Below are 14,691 nucleotides of genomic sequence, written 5' to 3' on the forward strand. Positions count from 1 at the left end.
AGACATGTCAGTACACGACTTTTGTCGTTTTTGAAAAGAAAACAACTCACTGCTGTTCTTTGTTCTTCTTTTAATGAAGAAATGTCGTCAAGTTCTGATAAAACTGGTGCTTTAGCAGCATCTATGCTATGCTCTTCTGCCATTATTGCACTGGCCTCTTGTTGTTGCTTGCTTACATCACGACTTTGCAGCACCTGAAAGTACTGCCTCTCATCACCGATTGGTCCTGTCACTTTCTAATCGGGCCCAAACGGTTCGGATGGGAACTTTGCAAGATTGACTCGCACGTGAAAAATAAGGAAACAGGCATATCCATCTGTTTTACAAGGTAACATAAATTAAACGCTAAAACATAAATTTCGCTGGTCGGGCCCAGACCTTGTATCTCCATTTTTCTTTTCTTTCTTTCTTTTTTTTTTCATAAATCTGTGCTGTTATTCACCCTTTACACCTGTCAGTGGGGTTCAACAAATTTAAAGCAACAAAAAATGTCAAATGGAAGCTGACTGTGACTATTCAGTATTAAATTAATTTTAAAAATACTGCATTTTTCCATTCCTTTAAAAGTGGTGAATTTGGTGCTACAAGGTTTTGGCATGACACCAGCGATATGATTCATAAATTGCACATAGTTAAATTTATTTTTTATGTTATGATTATTTCGTCATTTTATATCAGAAGATAATAGGCTAATCATTTCTGTAGCTTTTTAATTTGCATCTTTTGTTTTCCTCTTTTTTATTTCAGTTTTTAACATCCCACAGGTTGTACCAACTATCACAGGTAGTTCTAAATAACTTTAGATGGAATAAACTATAAGCTGCACTACTGACCTTTAAAAGTAAGCTAGAATTACAAATCCATGACTTTGTGTTGCTTTCTCTCAATGAACCAAACTCATACGAACCAAACTGTGACCTCTTGAACCGTCACACCCCTAGTTCCTATAATCAGGCCTCAGATCCAACCTTTCTGCATCAAACTTCCTGGTTTATGTGACAGACTGTGTCTTTCTACTGTCGTGTGGTGTTTGTTTGGGTTGGGGGGTCTCTGTGTATAACTGGGAAGCATAATTGCCCTTCAGTTTTCAGTTGATAATTAATACTCATCAAGGAAAGACAAAATTCCTCAAACAATGCCAGAGCTGCTCCTCCCACCACAAACATGTCATCACTTGTCAGTGTGTAGATACAGCATAAATAGGCCAAATTAAACCTGAAGGTACATCTGTAATTCACTCATACTCAAGTATTTTTGTTGTCAGTCAGCAATGTTCCTCACAGCCACACACAGAGACAAGTTTCATGACGGGAAATTTCAGACGGTGAGTTAGCCTGTTGAAAGAATCTCTCTTTTAACCTTCCTGTTGGATTGTGTTGATAACAAATTGCACACTAAAGTTATGTTGTAGTTTTACATAAACACTGTGCTCTGTTAATTTTCTAGTTTGTTCATGGTCGATCCAACACCCTCAGGAGGAACTCTGTTTGACGGATTGATCCTGTCTGTCGCTGCTCTACCCACATGTCCTCTCAAACTAAATATTTAAACAAAGCATAGCTGAGTGTTGGGGTTTATTTAACTTTAATTTTAAACCATTATGGGCAAGCTCTGGAGAAAGTTTAATTTAACCTCTATGTGGAATTTTTGGCAAATAAAGACCTTGTTTTTATGTAGTCTCAAATCTTTCTTTACTTTTGATGCGTCTTATCCTAGAATTCACAGAGGCACCAAAACAGCATCGCGCTTCCTCCAAAGTCTTTCCCAGAAAATCCACAGCAGCTGGACAGATTGATCTCAGCTTTTTTCTCCGTGAAGAAGACTGTGATTGAAGCCTCAAACTCCACATAAAGACTTTGGTGTTGGCCTTGATTTTCTACATCAAAACTGTGGCCGCTACCATTGGTCTGGCTAATGACTATACTAATATTCATAATTGTTGATGGAACATCTGGTCAGTCGGCATGCGATTGTGGCCACAGGCGAAGGCTGCAAGGTGATTTGTCAAGGCTAGAGCAGCAGAAATAGAAGTCCAAAGAGGTTTAGATGATGGAAAGATGTACTGAATGAAACAAAAAAAACAAACCTACATAGAAGAAGAAGAGGAGATGGAGAGAGTCAGCAAATCAGCTCTGACACCCACTCCACTAATCTGGGTCATGATGACAAGGTGAGGAAGAAGAACATCAGTGGAGGCTGAATGAGAGAGTTGAGTCAGAGAAATGGCTGCAGGGTGCTGAATGTGGGAGGTTCGGAGGCGGCCGGTTCATTCAGGGAGCCGCACAATCATCCTGCATCACAGATACATGTTGCTTGGAGAGAAATTTGAGAATTTTGTGTGTTACTTCACAACATTTTTAAAGAAGATTACTTTTCAACACAGATGGGAAGGTTAAGAATTTAGAAAACTAGATCACATCTCCCAAATGTCTCTATATTTCTAAATCACGACCAGAGGAATAATAATAAAGTCAAACCTCATTTTCACAGCCGTCTGTACACTGTTTCTCATTTTTCCGTCGCGTCCACTACAGTATTTTCTTTACTTCCTACGACTATCCTCCCACTTCCCTTCTGTCAATCCAGAGCATGACCTAGTTCTGTTTTTGAATCAGAATCCACATGTACTGTACAGCCGAGAAAAGCTCTTTAAGAAACCGCCGTTGTTGGGCATAGTATGCTGGAAATTGAGCTGCGTCACCCTGGAGAGTGCTGTCTACAGCGGAGATGGATGGTCTAATGGATAGACGAAGGTAGATGGCTTGGAGTGTGTTTTTCCTCTGTGCTGAAGAGCCCTTGTGTAAGTGGGCCAGGAGGGGCAAAAAATAGCTCCAGTCCCCTTGAGGAGTCACTCCGCAAAGTCACCTCTTTGCCCTCGGCCTTTATGTGTGACACCAAGTGTCTGTCCTCTCTCTTTTTACCCCCTTACTCTCTTTTATTTCTCAGGATCTTTTCTTTTCTTCCCCTCTTTGACTTAATGGCTTACCCAGGCTTCTGTATCAGCAAGGACTGCAGCAAGAGTGAGTTTGTGTGCTAACGAACCCCCAGGCTTATTAGAATTTCAGCCGAGCTGGCTTCGCTTCTCATTTCCTCACCATTTCCCTTCCTTTGGACAAATACAATTTCACCCCACAACCCGTGCAGAATTAATCCAGTTAATGTTCAACACGGGATGAATAATGTCCACTTATCTGCTGGGAACATGGGCACAGAGGGGACTCCTGGGTAGGAGACCCATACTTAACCCCCAGATTCAGTGTCACACTAAATGTCTGTAGTTGAGCCAAATGACTTGGATCACAGTGAAAGAGGAGTAACTTCCTCTGCTTTGTAACTGGATTTGAGTGTTCACATGAACCATTGCACCCTTAATGTAGTGGAAGAGCAGTTAGCCAGCTGCAGGTAAGCAAAGGTCAGAAGCAATCCAGACTTACCAGAGTAATCAGCGGTGGTTGGCAACAGCTTCTGTATCATCTCCAGTGTGAAATTCACTGAGTAAACACCACCTGATTGTTGGTTTGTGTTTTTAGAGGGGTGAAATTAAAGATTAACTCCATGCTGCTTCAGGCTAGCTTCTACACAGGGTTTTACATGAATCAATGGTTACTAATAAAGGGCCATTGCACATTACCTTGAGTAAACAGGGTTCATAGCTTTCCAAATATCAAGACTAAAAGGCAAAGGGAGAAACGAGTCAAAGATATGGTGGAGACGTGATATGATACACTCTGTAAGACAAGTTGTAAAAATGGTAGAGGTGCTGGAAAAAAATCTACATTAGAATCACAAATGATAATTTCTACAATTCTGAATTGATTCAAAATGTCCAAAAATATTTTCTACAAACGTACTTTATTTTGGCTGACGTGAATTTCAGCAGCAGACAGTTTGAGCACAGCAAACCCGCTGCTGGTGTTTTCCTTCGTGCACCGTCTCCACCTTCCCTTGTCTTTGGTGTTGGTAATGTTTACGTTGTTGTGTCTGATATAATGACATACCTCCTTCATTGACAATGGAGCTGTGAGTTAGCCGGTCCCGTTTTCCCAGGTGATAGAGTCAAGACTTAAAGTGTAAGTGAACCCCCGGCTCAGAGCTAACTCCACCCACCTCCGTAATTCAAAAAATGGGCAGAGAGCAAGCAGCAACCTCCGATCCTGAAAAATTATGCCAATGCGGAAGTGCAGAAAATTGCAATACCGCAAGTGTCCACTTGAGGCTGGCTGCAGGAACACCGGAAGTCCCGTCTGGACACCTGTTAAACAGCCAGTTTTTACACTAGAGATAAACTGGTTTACAGCCTGGTTCAAAAAACCAAACATGTCTCATTAGGTAGTGTCTTATTGCGCTCTCACTCTACAGGGGGTGAATTTTTTTGTACCACGATCGTTTGGATTATATTTAAAATGAACACTGATTGGCGTGTCTCATTTGATTGACAGATAGCTTGGCAGGCAGAGGCTCCGTTTCTGTCAACCGGAATGCTAGCTAGCTAGCTGACAGAAAGTCACGCTTGGTGGGCGGGCTGTTAGGTTGATCCAAAGTTCTGTTGAGACAGCGATTTCAATATGGAAGCCTCTGCGGATTGGCCTCAAAAGCCATTTGAGTCCACCTATTGTAAGCAGACGACTGACATCACACAGGGTTTGTCCAATTCTTTCAACAGTCTATGGCAGAGAGTGAGCAGTTTGGTACTGAGAGGAGGGAGGGGAAAAGGACGAGGGTTTTCCAGATGAGGCGGGAGTGACAGTGACATCCGCTTGTCAGAGAAAGACAGACAGTCCCACAGCACTGCTGCCTCATAGCGATCTTTGAGGCGGAGGAGTTTTCCCTCCAGGGTTCCCTGAATCAGGCTATAGTGTGGTGCTGGTCCTGAGTGCTAACTGTTCGGGCCGTTGGCTTCAGCACCAGTGTTACTACAGCTGTAGCTCTCGGAGCCAAAGCAGTGCAGGTGCAGGCAGGAGAGGATGGGAGTGGTCTCTGAATGGTAAAGTCAGCTAGAGGCAGTAACATTCCAACTTTTATATAGAGTTTGTGACGTAGAAACCTACCGATGGTAGGATTCTACGTCACATAAGCCCCACCTTTTCAGAAAAGATTTTTCAAGGCAGATGTCCGTTTGAGCTAATCAAAAGCCGTAAAATGCAGATTTTTATCAGTTTGGTGCAAATTTCAGAAATACCAGCAGCACTGATGTGTTTCATCATTGTTCAGTCAGATACTCAAGTGTACCGGTGAAAAAAAAAGGTTAATAATTTGGATTTTACAATTCCATTTTCTACAACCTTGGGAATTTGAAAAGTGACCATTCCTGTGTTACATATATTAATTTAGGTCTTACAGTATCTCAGATATTTACGAAAGTTTTCAAAGACAGAGAAGTCATGAGATGTATTTTGCCAAGGTGGCTGCCGTAGGTTGTGAGTTCAATTGCCCAAACTCATCTACATGGAGCCCCCCTACACAGCATACCAGCACTGCTCTGTGCAGCCCACCTTTGCCTCCTTCTCAATACTATGTCTTGTTTTGAAATGAGGGGTTTGTTCAGTAAGACGGCACCTCATATGGTACCTAATAAAGAGAAAACCAATGTTTGTTTTTTTAGGGGGGAGGTTAAAGTACACTTCCGCGTTCACGCGGTCCCAGAATGGGCATGTGCATTCTGGGACCAAACACACATGCTAGTCCAACCCGGTCATATTATTACCTCCGCCAAGCAGGTTATGTGATCGGTCGGGTTTGTTCGTTTTCTTCTTCATTTGTTTGTTAGTTTGTTAGCAACATAACTCAAAAAGTCATGGACGGATTTTCATTAAATTTTTAGGAAATGTTGGCAGCAAAGATGGTTTAGTGGTTTAAGGCGCTACCCATGTGCGCGGGCGGCCCGGGGATCGAATCCAGCCTGTGGCCCTTTACCCCATGTCTCTCCCCACTCTCTTCCCTGTTTCCGAGTCTATCCACTGTCCTTACTCTATCAAATAAAGGCATGAAAAGGCCCAAAAATAAATCTTAAAAAAAAAAAAAAAAATCAGAAATGGCATAAGAAGAATTGATTCGATTTTGGGACTTATCCGGATCACCGTCTGGATCCAGGAATTTTTTAAAGGATTCTTTACTATTGGGAGATAGGGCTAATGACAGAGGTCTGCGCTGTTACCACTTTACACCAGGAGATGGCGGACATGAGTTACTTCAATCCCAGCAGCATTTTTTGGTGTGTTTCTATTCAAAGTTTTGGAGTGTATAGAGTTTGAAACATAACGTAGCGTAGCATAACAGAGAGAAAGACAGCAAATTGTAGCAACAATACTCACAATGCTGGGAGGAATAGGGGAATATTCACCCTCTGCCATTACTTCCAGTCATCAAGTGAGACCATGGGTTCTTCCATCGTGACAGTCCACACGTAGCAAAGCTAATGTTTTGCCTCACTGTGTCTCCACCACCGGGGAGGGAGGCGGATTAGATTTTTGGGACTTACCCGCATCAGCGTCTGGATCCAGGAATGTTTTTAAAGGATTCTTCACTATTGGGAGATAGGGCTGATGGCGGAGGTCTGCGCTCTCTGAGTGCTTTTCTAGTTATGTTATTGTTTTGTTTGAGAGCACTCAGGTGGCAGAATTTTACAAACTGTGCGATTAAGCACAGATGAATGTTTTCTTTAAGGTGTACCTCTGAGTATCTACACTATTGTAATGAGTCTAAAAGGCTTGAACATGTTTTATTAAGCTCTTTAACATCCAGTAAGAATTTAAAGATCCTTAGTGCACAGCAGACTGGAGTAGATGCCAGAACATGCACCTCTTTAAAAAAGCAATTTATTGAAAATTGCATGTTGCAATTGGGAATTTGTTTGAATCAAAAACCAATTCCGAAATTGGTTATATAAGCATTTTTTCACAATTGGATGCATCCTGATCGGAGATTTAAAACTTCTCTGTTTACATGAACGCTAAAAGGTGTGATGTGATTCAGATGTCCATTCTTATGGATTAAACATTTGATCTGAATCAAACTGCTCTGACATGCTCAATATTTTCCCCCTGCTCAAATCTACTGTAAATGTGTCGTAGAAGAAGAAGTTCTATTCTACACCTTTGTTGTAAACCTTTGTTGTTGTTTTTTTTTCAACTCTTCCCATGCAAAATTATTGGATTGTCCTACTCTCTTGTGTCTGTACCATATATTATCTTTATTTTTAATTGATTAACCTTATCTTGTGCTGCAGACAGTTCTGCTGTTTCTGGTGCTCTCCCTGTTGAAGCAGCAAGCTCAGCAGTACATACTGCTGCAGTCAATTCAGAGGAGGAGGGTGCAGGAGGACCCTTGTATTACAAAAATCCCCTCCAAGCAGGGAGAGACGATCAGATCGAGTGTTTTCATGGATGCTGATTGAAACAGCGATCAGCATAAACCGACCCTCTTGTTTCGAATAAGATTTCTTACGATATGAGTCAGATTGGAGAATTTTATTGGAATGTGAAGCATTTTTATTCATATCTCCTTGCCAGTTATAAAGCTCTACATATGAGAACCACAAGAACTTAATAGTTCAGCTTTTAGCCTCTTAAAAGTGTCAGACACTGGTAGAAACTGTTGAGAGTGAAGAAAGTATTAAAGACTTTTGCAGAAGACTTGGTTTTCGGGTTTCTCTCCCCTCAGTGACACAGATATATTCATCAAAGAAACGTCTGTTACAGTTTTTCTTACTGATTCTTTGTATAACGGTGAATAATTGTGTAGTCTACATGGCTGATACAGAGTGTTATGGCCTTAGTGTGTTCTGTTTATGCTGCTGTCAATGGGTTCGAACTGACACTGAGCTACATGTCAGATTCCCATGGTAATTATACCGCAGGAGTTCTGCAAGCACATGCCTTTGAGCCTTAGTATAGCACTCTTTGCACTCTGGCTTGTTGCAATTATTTATCACCTAGTGGTACTGGAGTGCAGAATTTACTTTTCAGAGCTCTGTCTCTCAGTTGTTGCCACTGAGTTGCAATTTAGGGCTCAGTTTTCACCAAAAAAATCCCGTTTGCTCTCTAGCCTTTTCTTTGCCAAAGACAGATCTAGTTTATTAGGACTGAAAGGTTGTGATTATAGTACTATTCCTTAAAAAATCACAGCAGCCTCAGCTGTAGAACATTGATCCGGTACTTGAACTGGACAGAAAGTTGTGTAAGAACCGCTATGCAGCAGTGGAACAAAAAGTTACACGCTAGAGGAAACTCTCTCTCCCTCCTAACTTGAGCTATCAGCTGTTGGGGTGAGTCCCAGCTGCCTCGTGTGTGTTGACTCTAGAGTGATAGCCATCAGCATTTGCCACATGAAAGAAGAGGAGACTGGTGTTCCTAAAAAAGCAGATGAGAAATAAAGATGAGGAGGGCCATGTTTAAATTCTGGCTACATTTAAAATCCAGATAATGCCATTGATTTATCAGGTGTGTTTTCCTGACTATATCAGGTCGTGGAAAATAAATCAGTTCCTTCCCCGGTACGAGATGAATAATCTTCTTGTAGGATATGATCCTTTGAGCGGTACAACTTTTCTACATACTTTCTTGCAGATTGTCCAGGCCCTCGGGGAACATGTATTTACAATATCAGCCATCCTGTGCTTTGATAGACACAAAAGCATCAATATGCTTAAGCGTGCTTAGGAAGGGAGGAAACCTGTTTAGCTCAATGTCTAAAATTACCATCTCTGTGCATGCCAAGAGTCCATGAAGGCAATGCTATCTGTGGTATGTCCCCCAAGCTGGCCTCTATGCTTTTATTCAGTCCACACGTGGCATTTAAAACAGCTCTACTGCAGGTTGAGGAACTGTTTGTCAGGGAAAATGGAGTGACTTATTGGAGGAGAATGCTGGCCTCTAACCACTTGGCCATTTCTGTGGTTGATCTGAGGAGAGGACATTCTCACTTAGGGCTCCTTGTAAATGCAAACAGATTTGCCTTAAGTACAGCCTGAGGTGGAATTGATATTCCTGCATGTTTAAAGGGACTGCGATTATATGCTGACATACTCTGACCACGTGTGGCAGGGGAGTCCATTTAGAAAGTGGCATTTGTGAAACAGAAGAGCAAAGTCTGACTCCATAGAAGACGGCGAGCTCCAGAATGCAGAGGAAAAACTACAATCCTGTCCTCTAAACCTATAGGAGCTCACTGTTCTCATCAGTAGAAACCCTGTCATGAATAAGCACCCTTTTTATTTCCTCTACCCATCTCCTTTCTTTTTACTTTAGTTACCAAACAAGCAGCAGCAGGGAAAATATACACAAATCTTGATTTAATTACTCTCTAACCCACTTTAATGCTATCCATCCTCTGAGATGCCTTGTGAAAATCTTCCACAAATCTGTTAAGCTTCAATTGCCAGAAAGACTTTTGGGCCATTTTCTTTTTTTTTTTTTTTCTTGACACATTTTATGTTACACAAATAAGCAAATAGGGCGCCACAGTGGGATGTTGTTTAACACTCCTACCTCTCTTTGTGGGAAGAAGAGCGGAGAGAGAAGCATCACACAGTTTAACACCATGCCAATGTTTCAGAGATTAAGAGGAAACCAAAATAGCTGAGCTGTTGGAAATCTGTCAAGGAACAATTGTGCTGTTTGTGTTGTTAAGAAATTAACTAACACTTATTGATCATTTCACTCAGTTTGCTGCTTTTTATCTGGACTGGATGGCTGTGATTCAGTCATCAGATGTAGGTCATATTTTTATGATCAGGATACAAAAACCTAAATTTAAAAAGAGTTTAAAATCCTGATTTACAGATAGTTTTTCATATGTCGGTAAACCTTTTGTTCTCTCCCCAGCTAATGTCAGCTTCATATGTTAAGCAGTACTGTTTTGTTTACAAGAGCTTACCACCCCATCTCTCCATGCAGGCCAGCACCCTGCGGCTCCTCTCTCCCTCTCTCTCTTCTTATATCAGGCCGGTTGATTCAGGGAAGTTGTTTCATTCACATGCAAATTTCACCAGAACGCCATCATTCACACAGCTAATTACACCAATGCAGAGACGCTGACTTGCTGACATCACTCCAGGCTATTAGCATGCAGGGAGGAGAGGGGTCTAGTGTTGGTCTCTCTCCCCCTCTGTGAGGGTATGTGTGTCAAGTCAACCAGAAACAGCGCCTTTGACAGGATGTAGAAGTTTTCTTTGCTTTAAAACATTTGTGGCTGGAATTGACCATTAATTTTCATGCTATACTAAAAACAATACGTTGTCTCACAGATATAAATGGGGGAAAAATTAGGAATATCTTACTAGTAGAAGTGTTTTTTTATTATTATTTCTGAATTTATCTTATTTTTCATACAATTGAGAGGCCATGGTACTAAAATATTAACTTGACATATATATTCCAGCTGTGAAATTCTCAGTAAATGGCAGTTAGAGAGAAATTCCAAAAAAGTTCAAGAACACATAAACATGGATATAGTCTTAGTGAGATTTCTCTTTGGTTTTTGAAGCAAGCTTTTAAAGCTTATGATGATGGTCAGGTAGGTAGTTGGAAGTGTCTCATACAAACTTTGGATCAGCCTGGCACTAGGTTGAAACGTGGAGATTGAGGCACCTCCTAAATAAAGAAAACACCTCTAAATAGTGTACAGATCAAACAATTAGCTACTCCAAGCAAAAGTATTTTTTGTGCTGGGATCAAAAATGTGCTTTATGCCTGTTGTTAAAAAAAAAGGTAATTTTAATATGACTGTCAGTGGGACTTAAGCTGACTAGCCAGATACACTGTTTCATTCATGCACTGCATAAATACTGTATATTTCACATTCATCTGACAAACCTCCTATACAAAGCATTTGAGAAGATCACGAAGAAGAGTAAAAGGTATTAAAACAAGCTAAAATCAGAAGTAGTAATGATAATAATAGTAACATTAATAATAACAGTAAAATAACAAAAGTAGCAGCAATCGTAATAATAAAGGTGGAGATAAAAAAGGTAGAATGATGGTTAAAGGAGTAAGAAGGAGTAAGAAGACGACATCACATAAAAGTGATTTAAAAGCAGTGACTGTTTCTGCATGCCTTACCTCCTCAGGTAGGTCATTCCAAAGTCGAGGGGCCCTGATGGAAACGGCCCTGTCACCTTATGTTATAAGTCTCGACTTGAGGCCCCCACCCAAGGATCTCAGGGCACTGGCTGGCTCACAGGGGGTTTAAAGTTACATATATTGGAGCCAGACCCTTTAGTGCTTTAAAAGTAATGAGTAAAATCTTAGAATCAATTCTAATACTAACTGGAAGCCAGTGTAAAGATGCTAAAATTGGGGCGATGTGATGTCGTCTGTTAAAACCTAAGCCTAGCACAACCAGCCACAGCAGCTTTATAGATTTGATAAAAACGCATACAAAAAATTATCCTTGCTTTTAATCTTTAAGTTTTCTCCATCCCAAAGATCAACGCCATCTGAGAACAGGTAGACAATCTGCCTTCAGACTCTCCTCCTGCACCTGTCTTCCTTTAGTGAGATGCATGCGTAAGAAACTGGTACATCCAGACTTTGCATACATCTATTGATGTGCATTTTTTCTAATGTATTGTGGAAATCTGTGTCACTTTTTTAAGCTTCATTCAGAAACATGGGCTTTCCACCTGTTTCATAACTTTGTCATTAAAAATAGCCAACTTGTGCTGGAATTCTACTCATATTATCAACATCTGATGAATTGTGGTTGATTAGATAGTAAAAATCATCAGATTGGCAGTGCTAGTTGTGCGCAAGTTACAGAACATAAAGGCAATCATCTTCAACAAAATTTGACAACATTGCTTTTACTTTGAAGAGTTAAACCGGAAGTCAAGTTGTTACTTCTGCGTGCTTGGCGGTGGATAGGATTAAAGCGCTGCTGTTCAGTGGGTCAGTCAGCAGCGAGTGAAGCAGCTCCAAAGCTCCGTGCCTTTACGCACAGAAAGTCCACTCTCAGGCTCTGCTGCTGTAAATTTACTCAGATTTCTGCTCTCTTCACTCGGATTTTTAAATATTTCGGTGGACTCTGCGCTCTGGTTGGATTTGTAAAGAGGAATTCTGATTTCCCACACTTTCAATTGGCTTTTCGTTCACGCTTTCTCCTCGGTAGCTTAACTCTCTGAGCGTGTTTGCGGATAACAGGGGTCTGACAAAAAGGCTTTTAAACGGAGGGGGTGAATGTAGCAGAGGGGTGAGGACACCACGCAGCGGGCGACAGGAGACTGTTTTCGTGGCAAAGCTTTGGCGTTGGAGTTGTGCGACAATTTTTAAGATGAGGAAGACTTGTTTTCAAAGCCGCAGCACAACCACAAGCAGCTCCGAGGTCAGGGCAATGGTTTTCCTCCGCAGCAGTTTGTAAGACGGTAAGAAGCTGACTATTGATCGTGTTTGTGTTGGAGAAGGTTAGAAATGCACTTTGATAAGAGATTTAGAGCCCACGGCTTTCTACCAACAGTTAAAACCATTTTACCTTAACCTTGCATAGCTCTCTAAATTGTGCGTTAAAAGGTACGTTTTAAGGCCAGTTTACCAGTCCATAGTGGGAGCATGGCTTTTTTACTTAGGATATTTTGAGATGCTTACTTTGTAACTTACTTCTTTGACCTGAAAAGGAGAGTGGGGACAATAAAGTACCGCACATCATGCAGACCTGTATGCTCTCCCTGTAGAGACGTGTTCACACTGGTTTTATCCCCCACCCCACCCCCTGTAGCGCAGTGGTCAAGCTACTGTGCGCCCTTCAGTTCAGTAAATATTGTTGGGGATCTTTTGACTAGATCAGATCGCTTAGTATGCATATTTTGCTTCTGTAGAAATACTTCGTTTTCCTTTGAAATCATCTTATTTCCTTCTGGTCAGATGTAGTTATTTTGTCACCGTTGGAATCCCCCTGGGTGAGAGACCTCTTCTTTATTCATTTGAGTTTACTAACATTGGAAACAAGTGTCATAATTGCAGATCTATGGCAGTTCCAAGAACAACATTTGTAGACTGAATGCAGGCTAATTGAGCCGTTTAGGAGGCTACTTTTTGGCTGTGAAAGAGGTCACTGGATTAGCACATGAATGGTTTGATGGGGGGAGTGATGAATAATGTGTCTTCAGCAGCTGGCTGCAGAATCGTTGGGCTCCTCATCTCTAGTCATAGCGCAGGCAAACATTCAATGATCTGATTAAAGAACCACCAGATCAGCATTATTCCTGACAACAAAACTGTCTTTGGATGAAGATTTTTTGTATTTTCCCTCTGAGCCTTTGAAAAAAGTCACAATTTTCAAACCAAATATGTTGATTTGCTGAATTTTCTTCTGAATAACTATCATAAGCCTACTGCAAAGCACTCTTAATCCACCTATATGTCTCAAGTTAAGAAATCTCACTAATGATCAGTAACCATCCTCAGTGTTAAATTGGTGTTAAAGTTGTATTGGGAGTCCCGTCCCTAACATGACCCCTTTCTTCCCTCCCAGAGTGCTGTCACTTTATGGAACAAGTCTACATTGACTTAATAAGTAATACGATCCGCTATAGCACCAATGTGGGCTGCAGCCAAAGGGAAAAAGTCTAGTTTCATTTAACTCTAGAAAGTCATGTGACCATTGAGAGCAGTCCCCTTTGTATTCATGGTGTATCTGCATGGATTTTTAGATGTATCTTGTAATCACCAGTCACTCATGGATTGAGAACACAGTTGGAAGTCCTGCCTACATGTGGGTAAGCTCCTGTTTACTTTGCTTTAAGATTCCTCCAATTTTAGCATAGAAGACAGGATCATAATGCCAATTTATACCCAGTTTCTGTACTCTGAGCACTCAAATAAAAGCCTTTTCCCCATACTTAGACATTTAAACATTTAAATGTGAATTCATCGTAGAAGCTTGCTTAGACATTGAGGTCATCAAAGGTTTTATTCTGTTTTTCAGCGAGTTGTTGATGTTTTTTTACACTTTTATGAAACCAAGCTGCCATTCCACACTGACTTGATCTTCTTTTGGAAATGAGTTCTAAAATCAAGGTCCTGTGAAAAAGGGGAAATGACATCTTCTGTTGGGTAGACCCAGTCAGCAACCAAATGTGCATATCTGCAACATATTTTCTAATAGCTTGAAATGTGTCACTCCTTCATATGTACCGAAAGTCCTCCAATAGGCAAGCTCAAAAGTAGCAGCAGTGTGAATGCAAGGGGGAAATGTTATAAAAGTCGTAGGTTTTCAATTAAGTGGGCAGTAATGTGGACGTAGCGTTGGTTTCTTGGGTAAAATGAGCTGCAAAACTACTCAGTATGTTTATATACAGGTAGAAATTTTAAATATAGTGGTAGACTGGCCAAAACAGCTTAACATGTTAGTCTGACTGGACTCATAATAAGTTAAGTTTCTCAACCCTGGACTTAGACACCAAGATTTACAATTTACTCATGCATGTTTTCCCTTTAATCAGACCCAAACTGGACTAGGCGTTTCGAGCATGCTCCACAGTTTCCACATTGGGCTTTGGCCTGGAAATTAATGAACATAAATGCTCAGTAAAGCAGAAGTAGCATTGTTTGTGCCTTCACATTTCACCCTAAGCTAGAATGCATGCATTTGCACCAAAAGTAAGGAGTAGTATTTGAAATATACAGAGCAGTGAATTTGGTCTGTGCTCACTGTTAGACAAACAACCAGTTAACAGGTGTCTAAATTGTTATGCAG

The 14,691-nt window shown here is 41.0% G+C and overlaps 1 protein-coding gene across 10 annotated transcripts in view; it reads left to right on the plus strand.

Annotated features, from left to right (window-relative positions):
* Positions 1 to 14,691, plus strand: part of prickle2b (prickle homolog 2b) — a 132,763-nt gene that overhangs the window by 94,960 nt on the left and 23,112 nt on the right. The window contains exon 1 of one of the 10 annotated variants that reach the window (XM_041783470.1): positions 11,910 to 12,361. The exons of the other annotated variants lie outside the window; for them this stretch is intronic. The gene's annotated coding sequence lies outside the window, so the exon portion shown is untranslated. Of the gene's footprint in view, positions 1 to 11,909; positions 12,362 to 14,691 lie in introns of those variants that run through there. 10 annotated transcript variants of the gene reach the window in all.

This window comes from Cheilinus undulatus, linkage group 3 (genome assembly GCF_018320785.1).
Source record: "Cheilinus undulatus linkage group 3, ASM1832078v1, whole genome shotgun sequence".
Lineage (NCBI taxonomy): Eukaryota > Metazoa > Chordata > Actinopteri > Labriformes > Labridae > Cheilinus > Cheilinus undulatus.